General features: G+C 37.8%; 1 pseudogene; it reads left to right on the top strand.

Moving 5' to 3' along the window:
* LOC116087500 overlaps positions 1-3321 on the top strand; it is a 39572-nt pseudogene extending 36251 nt beyond the window's left edge.
* Positions 3322-12955: the final 9634 nt, after the last annotated feature.

Here is a 12955-nt window from a genome sequence, read left to right as displayed (position 1 = left end):
TGTATATTGTACAGAGCAACAATAAGAAGAGATAAACCACTTCAATTGTATTTTTTTAGAGTTATAAAAACAATTCTTTAGGTGGAAGGAAAATTAGGTAGGGCTAAACAATGAATCTCCACAAAGATAGGACTACTAATGGATAAATAATAAATGAGGTTCAAATAAGAAACGTTAGTTATCTAAGAGAAAAATATTTAGAACAATAGCAGTAACAATGTATTGGGTCGTTATATGGGCAAGCAAAATGGAAGAAACTGCTTTTGTAAGGTAGGTTTTCATGGGCAGCAGTAAAATGTTTACCTGAAGGTAGACTTTGGTAGTTTAAAAATGTATATTTTATTTTGTTTATTATATTTTTAAAAAATGAATTAGTGAATGGATGAAAACCTAGCTACCAGTGCAAAGGCTAAGCACCGAATTGCCATCCGTACCTCCAAGGAGAGGGAAAATCAGTTTTCTCTAATGGAATGACACTGGAAAAATCAACCAGTCCAGGGCAAGCCTCACGTGTAAGAGTAGTTGACCAACATATAGTGGACTTCACAGTTTTTAATGTGCTTTTATTTGATTACAGTTTTATAGCTTTGGGGGCTTTGTTGTTGTATTGGAGTTTTTTGTTTTTGTTTTTGCTTGTTTGTTTTTTAGAAAAAAACATTTTTGCACTTTTTATTCCTTTGCTTTTATTTATTTTTTATTAGATATTTTCTTTATTTACATTTCAAATGATATCCCCTTTCCATGTTTCCCCTCAGGAAAAAACAAAAAGCAAAAAACAAAAAAACCCTATTTCCTCCCTGCTCCAGGGTGTGGGAAAGAGGAGATGACCTGGAAGGAGTTGGCTGGGGGAGGGGAAGCATGATCAAAATGTATTTAAAAATTGTTTTTAGAAAACAAAACTATAATAAAAAACAAATTCCAGCTGAGCTCGGTCTGCACAGTAAGCAATGTCTCAATCACAACACAACAAAAGTGTCACAGGGCAAAGAGGTTTCCATGCTAGTGTGAGGACCTCAGTTCGAATCCCCAGGGTCCATGTATGTGATGGATACAGGGCTACACTCCTGTAACTCTGGTGCTATGGATGAAGAGACAGACAGATCCTGAGGCCTCAATGGCCAGCCTTAACAGAAACATTCATAACAGCTCTAAGATGTGTGGAGAAGAAATCTAACCAACGGATGTGGAGGAACTCTATGAGGGAATCAACCATACTTAAAAAAGAAATTGAAGAAGACACTAAAAGATGAAAAGACCTCACATGCTCACATATACATAGAGTTAATACTATGCAAATGCCTATATTACTGGAATAAATCTACAGAGTCAATGTAATTTCCATTAAAAATCCCAATGCCACTTTTTGCTGAACTAGAAAAATAATATGTCAATTTGAAGCTGAGCCAGCCCCAACTGTGATAACAAAGGATTATGTATCATGTAAGTAACTTATATAAAACATAATTAAAAGACCATATTGTATGTTTATATACATATGTGTATGTTGTCATTCCTACTGAACCCATAGCAGACAGAGGTAATTGGCATTATATATTTTTTTTCTTGCTAAGCTAAGACAGGTTTTGTGTTTTTTTTTTTTTTATAAGTACTATGATTTAGGCACCTAATACTAATCAATCAGAGCTGACATTTAAGATAAAATCTACTTGCAAACATAAAATTACATTACTGTACAAATGAGAAGTCAGAGACTGTAAGAATTTAAAGAATATTCCAGTTACTTATCAAGACAGATAGTTAATGGAAAATTCAGAGCTAATGGCTAATAGCTAACATTTATCTAGCTCCTCAATCTATCAGTCACTCTTCTGAAAGCTTGATGTGTGGGAATTCATTTATGCTCAAAACAGTCACGAGTTATACTAGTTACTACAGTTCTTGGTTTTATAGATGAGACAACCACAGCACAGAGACGCAATTAGGAGGCTTGGATTTGGATGCAGAGATCCTTGGCCTGTAATCCAGACTTGATACCAAGATGTCAAATCGCTCACAGAATATAAACAAAAGTAAGAAATTCTGGCCTTAAAAATTACTCAATAATTAAAAAAAAAAACCTTAAGAATAACTTATGTATGAACTCTGAGTCTTACCTTTTAACATCTTTTGGGCACTGTAGCATTTTTCTGGATGTTCAAGTGACAGGATTTTTTTTTTTTCGAGACAGGGTTACTCTGTGTAGCTCTGGCTGTCCTGGAACTCCCTCTGTAAACCAGGCTGGCCTCGAACTCAGAAACCTCCCTGCCTCTGCCTCCCAAGTGCTGGGATTAAAGGCGTGCACCACCACCTCCCAGCAAGTGACAGGATTTTTAAAACCACTCTGGTGGAAGCTTTCAGTAACTTCCAGGGATGGCAGCAGCTGCATCATCATAACAACGGAGAGCTCAGTGAGTTTCTCAGAGCTCCTTAGGTGCTCTGACTCACACAGCTGCCAAGGCAGTGTTAGAGGAGATGATAGAGGCTTTGGGCCAGAATCCTGATGATGCACAGTATGGCAGTCAAAGTTCATACTGTTAGACTCTTCTCAGGAAATTCCATGGTGATAATGCTGATGTAAAGAAGTCTCTTGAGCTCAATCCAAATAATTCTACTGCTATGGCAGGAAAAGGATATGTGAATAGTATGGGAATGAACAAATAAACAAACAAGAACCCATGCTTCTGCTCTGCAATGTTTTGGAGAAGGACAAAATTAGATAGTGCAGATGTAAATTTCATTATCTGCATTAAAAGGTGTCAAGACACTAAGAATGGATCAGAATCTGTGAGGTACCGGTATCTTAGAGGACTGTGTAAAATATTAAATACAGCTGGTATCAAATGGAATATGAAGTAATAATCATTACACGGATGATCAAGAACCAGAAGAATGATGTATGTGTAGAATTTTCAGAAAAAAATGGTTGTCTGCTTTGGTCAAACACTTTTCTGGGAGGATTACAATTTCAAATTGAGAGTTCCTCACTCTGTGATACTAGAAAAGAGCATGTCTAACATATTCTCAACAAAGGCTGAAATTAAAATAAAAAATTCAGAGGCTGTGAGACAGAGGGGCCAGGAGGGGCATCCATAAGAAAGCAGCTTGGAGCAGTATTAAAGACTTTGCACCCATGTCTTACCATACAAGATGCTGGGATGCATCGGTGAGGTCAAAGATGAGGAGAATGCTGGGCTGAAGGGTGTGGCAGCTTTAACCAGGTTGTTCCAGCATGTCCGTCCATGTGGTTCTGATGAAGGGGAACATGCCATGAGCAAATCACTTTCACAGTCTGAGGACAGTCTTGAGTACCAACTAGTTTGATGTAGGTAAAAGAAAGGTTGGAATCGATCTTCCTCATGGTATGGAATGGGAACGCTATTAGGTAAATTAATGTGCTTAAAACCGTCTCCGACAATGTGGGGCTTCTTTCTTTAAAACACAGGAGCCTGATAGAGCTGTCTCCTGAGAGGCTCTGCCAGTGCCTTACAAACACAGAAGTGGAGGCTCACGGCCATCCATTGGACTGAGCACTGGGTCCTCAGTGGAGAAGCTGGAGAAAGGACCCAAGGAGCTGAAGGGTTTGTAGCCCCATAGGAAGAACAAGCTCCCAGGGACTAAACCACCAACCAGTGTGATGGGACTCGTGGCTCCAGCTGCATATGTAGCAGAGGATGTCCTAGTCATTCATCAATGGGAGGAGAGGTCCTTGGTCCTGTGAAAGCTCTATGCCCCAGTGTAGGGGAATGCCAGGGCCTGGAAGCAGGAGAGGGTAGGTTGGTAAGCAGGGGAAGGGGGGAGGGAATAAGGGATTTTTTTCTGAGGGAAAACTAGGAAACGGAGAACATTTGAAATGTAAATAAAGAAAATATCTAATAAAAAAGTCTTTAGGTCTTTAGTAAACATGTTCATTATGAGTTGCACACATGCATGCATACACACACACACACACACACACACACACACACACACACACAATGCATTTCAATCACTGCCACCCTTCCTCCTCTCATAATCTCCCAACTGCTTTTCCACTCCCTATTCTTCCTACAATTTCCTTCTCGCCATTCATATCATCTGTTTTGGGACTCAGAATTTAACCAGGGTCATCTGTTATGACAATGGATATTTGTGGGTATAGAGCTATATGTTACTGAAAAAAATATCTGTCTATCTCCTAGAATCCATCAATAACTATATTTCATCAGGATGGGGTTGGGGCTGTGAGCCGTTCTCTGTCTCATGCATACAAATGCACATTCACAGGCCTGATCTTGTGCAGGTCCATTGCAGGCTATTGCAAGCAGCTCTACCTGTTGTAACATCTCATTTTAATTGTCTGTCACACTCAGAAGAGAATATTTCATAGCCATTCTTCTTATCTCCTATCTCAATGCTAACATTGCCTCTAACTTTTTTCTCTGATGTTTTCTGGGACTTAGATGTATAAACGTCTTCCCTGGGGATAAACACTGAACCAATCCTCATTTTCTGGGCCTTGAGTAGCCATGAATCAGTAAATCACTATCCCCAACACTACCACACAACCTGTTCACTATTTTATTTCTTATTACATATAATGAAAATAATGGCTATAAATTTTCATCATTGTATTTAAGTAAACAATACCCCTGTCCTACATTGATCATTGGAAAAACTAGATCCAAAGCTCAAGCCTCTGGGTGATTCTGCTCCCACTGAAGCCAAATCCTTATGCCTGTACTAATAGCTGGTCCCACTTTAGTCAGTTGTTTCTTCATTATCACGAAGTGTAGTTTTTAAAGACAAGGAAATATATTGGAGACTTCAACAAAACAGTTTCCATAGAATGAAACAGCTACTTGATTGAAAGATGAAGTCCAAAATATGAAGGAAAAATTTGTGAAGAAATTTAAAACACTAAAAAAAAAAAAACCCCATGAGTACCTGACATTAAAAAATGGTTAGTCAGATTTAAAAAAAAAAATATCAGAAAGCATTATGAAGAACTTGTTTCAGGCATTGGCGAGAAGGTGGAAAACATAATACAAACAGACACACATAGGAACATATATAGGGGCACAAAGAGTCTGGGACACATTCAAGGGAACATGCCTGAGAATTCATGGGATACACAAAAGAGTAGAAGTAAAATAAAATGGAACAGTTTCATGAAGTTGCAGACATAAACTTTACAAACTCAGAGAACAAAATGGGTATCCAAACTCAAGAGGCATTTAGAACACCAAATAGAGATGACTGGGGAAAAACCCAACTTTCTTTGATGAGTCATAGTAAAGACGTAAAATCTATAAAATAAATTACTAGAATTAATATAAGAGAGATGCCAATGTACATGCGAAGGCATGAATATCAGATCAACTCCCCCAGACTTTTCATCAGGTAAGAAAGAAAGTATGAAAAGAAGGAGATATTGCATTGCAGTCTCTGAAAGTTAGTAATTGTAAACCAGAAATGCTATATGCAATAGAGATATCTTTTAAAATTGATGGATAAACAAGCATATTTCAAGACAAACACAAATTAAGGCAGTTTATAACCATCAAGCCAGTAATATAATAATTCTTAAAAGAAGAATTCATGAAAGAAGAATGATAGATTTCTGCACAAGAATCTATGAAAGGATTCACTCCTTATGAAAATCAACATACAAGCAAAGTAGAGTTGGGGAGCTAGGAAACCACCTGTGTTATACAGTAAACAAGCAAACTCACAAAGCTCACAGGAGAAGGAAAAGGAAAACCAATAATCTGGGAAAACACTGACAATCCTAGTTACTTTTAAGTGTCAACTTGGCAGAACCTAAAGTCATCTGAGAAGGAGCTTGAGGGTTGCTCAGGGCAGAATAGCCTGTGAGCATATATATGGGGAATTGTCATGATTATTAATTGTGGTCCTGGACCATCTAAGAAAGCTATATAAAGCATGGGTCTGTGAGCAAAGTAGAAAGGTTCTGCATGATTCCTGTTTGGACTTTATCTGTGATGGGTGTAAGAAGACCTTATCTTTCCTTATTTATTGGTCAGATAATTCATCACAGCTCAACGGTAAAGAAACTAGAATTATTTTCTATGATAACCTTACATTTAGTGGTCTTAATTCACAACTAAAATATGTAGACTAATACCCTTGACTAAAAAATGTAAATTGTTGTTTTTGGGGGGTTTTTTGGTCTTTTTTGGGGGGGGAACTGGGAATGGGAAAGGAAAAATCATGTGACATATAAATAAAGAAAATATCTAACAAAAATGTAAATCAAGCTGGCACAGGATCCTTTCTACCTCTCTCTTCACCTAGGGGGGACTGCAGATCCACAGCCCTCTCTAACCCTTCCCTAAAAGTGGAGAGCTTGCTTTCAGAGAGTGCTCCAACCCAAGGACTCAGGACTCAGGAGGGACAAGTGATCCACAGCCCACTGCACACGGGTCCTACCAGAGGAGAGATCATCTCCCAGAAGTGCTGACACAGGCTTACAAACCCACAGGAGGAACAAGCTAGAACCAGAGACAGCAAGAACATATACCACAAGAGATCAACAGATGGCAAAAGGCAAATGCAAGAATCTTACCAACAGAAATCAAGACTACTTGGCTTCATCAGAACCTAGTACTCCCACCACAGCAAGTCCTGGATATCACAAAAAGACCAGAAAAGCAAGATTTGGATCTAAAATCATATCTCACAATGTTCATAGAGGAATTTAAGAAGAGCATGATTAACAGATAAACAGGTTCAAGCCATTAAAGAGGAAACAAAATATCCCTTAAAGAATTACAGGAGAACACGAGAAAGCAAGTAGAAGCCCTTAAAGAGGAAATACAAAAATCCCTCAAAGAATTACAGGAAAGCACAACCAAAGAGGTGAGGGAATTGAACAAAACCATCCAGGACCTAAAAATGGAAGTAAAAGCAGTTAAGAAATCACAGAAAGAGAAACCTCTGGAGATAGAAATGCTAGGAAAGAAGACAGAAACCATAGATGCAAGCATCACCAACAGAATACAAGAGATAGAAGAAAGAATCTCAAGTGCAGAAGATACCATAGAAAACATTGACACAACAGTCAAAGAAAACACAAAATGCAAAAAGTTCCTAACCCCAAATATCCAGGAAATCCAGGACACAATGAGAAGACCAAACCTAAGGAAAAAAGGTATAGAAGAGATTGAAGACCTCCAACTTAAAGGGCCAGTAAATATCTTCAACAAAATTATAGAAGAAAACTTCTCTAACCTAAAGAAAGAGATGCCAATGAACATACAAGAAGCCTATAGAACTCCAAATAGATTGGACGAGAAAAGAAATTCCTCCTGCCACACAATAGACAAAATATCAAATGCAGAGAACAAAGAAAGAATATTAAAAGCAGGGAGGGGAAAAGGTCAAGTAACATATAAGTAACATATAAAGGCAGACCTATTAGAATTAGACCAGACTTCTCACCAGAGATTATGAAAGCTAGAAGATCCTGGGCTGATGTCATACAGACCCTAAGAGAACACAAATGCCAGCGCAGGCTACTATACCCAGCAAAACTCTCAATTACCATAGATGGAGAAAGCAAAGTATTCCATGACAAAACTAAATTTACACAATATATTTCTACAAATCCAACCATTCAAAGGGTAATAAATGGAAAACTCCAACACAAGGAGGGGAACTACATCCTAGAAAAAGCAAAAAAATTAATTTTCCAACAAAACTAAAAGAAGATAGCCACATGAACAGAATTCTAGCTCTAACAGCAAAAATAACAGGAAGCAACAATTACCTTTCCTTAATATCTATTTATATTAATGGACTCAATTCCTCAATAAAAAGACATAGACTATCAGACTGAGCATGTAAACAGGACCCAACATTTTGTTGCATACAGGAAACCCACCCCAGTGTCAACGAGAGACACTACCTCAGAATAAAAGGCTGGAAAACAATTTTCCAAGCCAATGAGCCCAAGAAAAAAGCTGGAGTAGCCATTCTAATATCAAATAAAATTGACTTTCACCCTACAGTGAACAAAAAAATAAGGATGGACACTTCATATTCATCAAAGGTATGATCTACCAAGAGGAACTCTCAATTCTGAACCTCTATGCTCCAAATGCAGGGGCATCTACGTTCATACAAGAAACTTTACTAAAGCTCAAAGCACACATTGCACCACACTCAATAATAGTGGGAGATTTCAAAACACTACTCTCTGCAATGGACAGATCAGGGAAACAGAACTAAACAAGGACACAGTGAGACTAACAGAAGTTATGAAACTGATGGATTTAACAGATATCTCCAGAACATTTTATCCTAAAACAAAAGGATATACCTTCTTCTCAGCACCTCATGGTGCCTTCTCCAAAATTGACCATATAATTGGTCATAACTCATGTCTCAACAGATACAAGAAGATTGAAATCATTCCTTACATTCTATCAGATCACCATGGACTAAGACTGCTCCTCAATAACAACATGAACAATAGAATGGCCACACGTGGATGCTTAACAACACTCTACTCAATGATAACTTGGTAAAGGAAGAAAGAAAGAGAGAAATTAAAGACTTTCTAGAGTTTAATGAAAATGAAGCCACAATATACTCAAACTTATGGGATACAATGAAAGCAGTCTTAAGAGGAAAACTCATAACTTTAAGTGCCTCCAAAAAGAAACTGGAGAGAGCATATACCAGCAATTTGGCAGCACATCTAAAAGCTCTAGAACAAAAAGAAGCAAATTCACCCAAGAGGAGTCAAGAGCAGGAAATAATCAAACTCAGGACTGAAATCAACCAATGAGAAACAAAAAGAACTATACAAAGAATCAACCAAACCAGGAGCTGGTTCTTTGAGAAAATCTACAAAAAAGATAAAACCTTAGCCAGACTAACTAGAGGGCACAGACTAACTAGAGAACACAGAGACATTATCCTAATTAACAAGATCAGAAATGAAAAGGGAGACACTGAGGAAATCCAAAAAATCATGATAGCATACTACTACAAAAGCCTATACTCAACAAAACTGAAAAACCTGGATAAAATAAACAATTTTCTAGACAGATACCAGGTACCAAAGTTAAATCAAGATCAGATCAATGATCTAAACAGTCCCATATCTGCTAATGAAATAGAAACAGTCATTAATAGTCTTCCAACCAAAAAAAAGCTCAGGACCAGATGGGCTTAGTGCAGAGTTTTATCAAACCTTCAAAGAAGACTTAATACCAATTCTCCTCAAACTATTATACAAAATAGAAACAGAAGGTATTCTACCCAATTTGTTCTATGAAGCCACAATTACTCTTATACCTAAACCACACAAAGACATAACAAAGAAAGAATACTTCAGACCAATTTATTTTTCTTATGAATATCAGTGCAGAAGTACTGAATAAAATTCTTGCAAACTGAATCCAAGAACACATCAAAACGATCATCCATCATGATCAAGTTGGCTTCATCCCAGGGATGCAGGGATGGTTCAATATTCAGAAATCCATCAATGTAATTCACTATATAAACAAACTCAAGAAAAAATATGATAATCTCATTAGATGCAGAGAAAGCATTTGACAAAATTCAACAACCATTCATAATAAAAGTCTTGGAAAGATCAGGAATTCAAGGCCCATACTTAAACATAGTAAAAGCAATATACAGCAAACCAGTAGCCAACATCAAACTAAATGGAGAGAAACTTGAAGCAATCCCACTAAAATCAGGGACTAGACAAGGTTGCCCACTTTCTCCCTACCATTCAATATTGTACTTGAAGTCCTAGCCAGAGCAATTAGCCAACAAAAGGAGATCAAAGGGATACGAACTGGAAAAGAATAAGACAAATTATCACTATTTGCCGATGAATGATAGTATACTTAAGTGACTCCAAAAATTCCACCAGAGAGCTCCTAAACCTGATAAACAACTTCAGCAAAGTGGCTGGATATAAAATTAACTCAAGCAAATCAGTGGCCTTCCTCTACTCAAAGGATAAATAGGCTGAGAAAGAAATTAGGGAAACAACACCCTTCACAATAGTCACAAGTAATATAAAATACCTTGTTGTGACTCTAAATAAGCAAATAAAAGATCTGTTTGACAAAAACATTAAGTCTCTGAAGAAGGAAATTGAAGAAGATCTCAGAAGATGGAAAGATCTCCCATGCTCATGGATTGGCAGGATTAATATAATACAAATGGCCATCGTGCCAAAAGCAATCTACAAATTCAATGCAATCCCCATCAAAATTCCAACTCAATTCTTCACAGACTTAGAAAGAGCAATTTGCAGATTCATCTGGAATAACAAAACACCCAGGATAGCCAAAACTATTCTCAACTATAAAGGAGCCTCTGGTGGAATCACCATCCCGGACCTTAAGCTGTACTACAGAGCAATTGTGATAAAAACTGCATGGTATTGGTACAGTGACAGCAGGTAGATCAATGGAATAGAATTGAAGACCCAGAAATGAACCAACACACCTATGGTCACTTGATCTTTGACAAAGGAGCTAAAACCATACAGTGGAAAAAAGACAGCATTTTTAACAAATGGAGCTGGCTCAAGTGGTTGTTACCATGTAGAAGAACGCAAATCGATTCATTCCTATCTCCTTGTAAAAAGCTCAAGGCCAAGTGGATCAAGAACCTCCACATAAAACCAGATATACTGAAACTAATAGAAAAAAAAGTGGGAATGAGCCTCAAGCACATGGGCACAGGGGAAATTTTCCTGAACAGAATACCAATAGCTTATGCTCTAAGATCAAGAATTGACAAATGGGATCTCATGAAATTGCAAAACTTTCGTAAGGCAAAGGACATTGTCAATAGGATGAAAATGCAAACAACAAATTGGGAAAAGATCTTTACCAATACTATATCTGATAGAGGGCTAATATCCAATGTATATAAAGAACTCAAGAAGTTAGACTCCAGAGGACCAAATAACCCTACTAAGAAATGGGTACAGAGCTAAACAAAGAATTCTCTACTGATGAGTACTGAATGGCTTAGAAACACCTAAAGAAATGTTCAACATCCTTAGTCATCAGGGAAATGCAAATCAAAACAACCCTGAGTTTCCACCTCCCACCAGTCAGAATGGCTAGGATAAAAAACTCAGGTGACAGCAGATGCTGTTGAGGTTGTGGAGAAAGAGGAACACTCCTTCCTTGCTGGTGGGACTGCAAGCTGGTACAACCACTCTGTAAATCAGGTTGGCAGTTCCTCTGGAAATTGGACATAGTACTACTAGAGGACCCAACTAAACTAGTCCTGGGCATAAACCTAGAAGATGTTCCAATATGTAATAAGGGCACATGCTCCACTATGTTCATAGCAGCCTTATTTATAATAGCCAGAAACTGGAAACATTCCAGATGCTCCTCAACAGAGGAATGGATACAGAAATTGTGGTACATCTACACAATGGAGTACTACTTAGCCATTAAAAACAATGAATTGATGAAATTCTTGGGGAAATGTATTGATCTCGAGAATATCATCCTGAGTGAGGTAACCCAATCACAAAAGAACACACATGGTATGCATTCTCTGATAAGTGGATATTAGCCCAGAAGATAGGAATACACAAAGTACAAACCACAAACCACAAGAAACTCAAGAAGAAGGAAGACCAAGGTGTGGATACTTCATTCCTTCTTAAAAGGTGGAACAAAATACCTATAGAAGGAGTTGTAGAGACTAACTATGGAGCAGAGACTAAACGAAGGACAATTCAGAGACTGCTCTACCTGGGAATCCTTCCCATAGTCTATCATCAAATCCAGACACTATTGTGAATGCCAACAAGTGCTGGATGACAGGGGCCTGATATAGCTGTCTCCTGAGAGGCTCTGACATTATCTGACTAATTCAGAAGTAGAGGCTCACAGCCGTCCATTGGATTGAGTACAGGGTCCTCAATGAAGGAGCTAGAGAAAGGACCCAAACTAGCAGTCCCTTAGGACAAACAACAGTATGAACTACCTAGTACCCTCAGAGCTTCTAGGGACTAAAACACCAACCAAACAGTTCACATGATGGGACTCATGGCTCCAGCAGCCTATGTATAGCAGAGGATGGCCAAATGGGTCATCAATGGGAGGAGAGGCCCTTGGCCCTGTGAAGGTTCTATGCCCCAGTGTAGAGGAATGCCATGGCCATTGAGCAGGAGGGGGTGGTGTGGTAAGCAGGGGGAGCGGGGAGGGAACAGGGGTTTGTTTTATTTTTAGTTTTTATTTCATTTTATTTTATCTTATCTTATCTTATTTTATTTTTTATTACTCTCTCTCTCTTTTGGAGGGGAACCTGTGAAAGGAGATATTGTAAATAAAGAGAACACCTAATAAAAAAAGAAAAAATGTAAATCAACTCTATGTTTTCTCTAAGAAATACAGTTAGTATAAGCAATAAAAACTAAATATCAAAGGATGCAAGAAAATAAAATCTACCAAGTAAATTGAGGCTTCATGTCAGCAGTCATAGCTATCTCTATCTCTGATCAAGTAGACTTCAAATCTAAACTAATTAGAAAAAGTAACTTAGAACACTGCATATTAATAAAGGAAGCCATCTATCAGAAGATATATCAAATGAATAAATGTATTTGTATGCAGAACATTGAGCCAATAATTTCATAACAAACACTAAAGTGCACAAAAAGCCCTATAGGTCCTTACATAAAACATCAACCTGGGATATCAATCACCCACTCTCATATGTAGACCAATCTTTCAAACTAAACACAAGCAAAGAGCCTAGATATTTAAATTACACTATGGATTAACTGTACTTAACAGATATATACAGAATGTTGTACACAAGACATAGGAAATAATGAATGTTCTCAGTGGCACATGAAATCTTCACTACGGATAAGAAACATATGAAACCAACCACAAATTGACCCTTAACAAATGAGAGAGAGAGAGAGAGAGAGAGAGAGAGAGAGAGA

The sequence above is a fragment of the Mastomys coucha genome, unplaced genomic scaffold, assembly GCF_008632895.1.
Source record: "Mastomys coucha isolate ucsf_1 unplaced genomic scaffold, UCSF_Mcou_1 pScaffold13, whole genome shotgun sequence".
Classification (NCBI taxonomy): Eukaryota; Metazoa; Chordata; class Mammalia; order Rodentia; family Muridae; genus Mastomys; species Mastomys coucha.
This window is presented reverse-complemented; position numbering and strand designations above follow the sequence as displayed.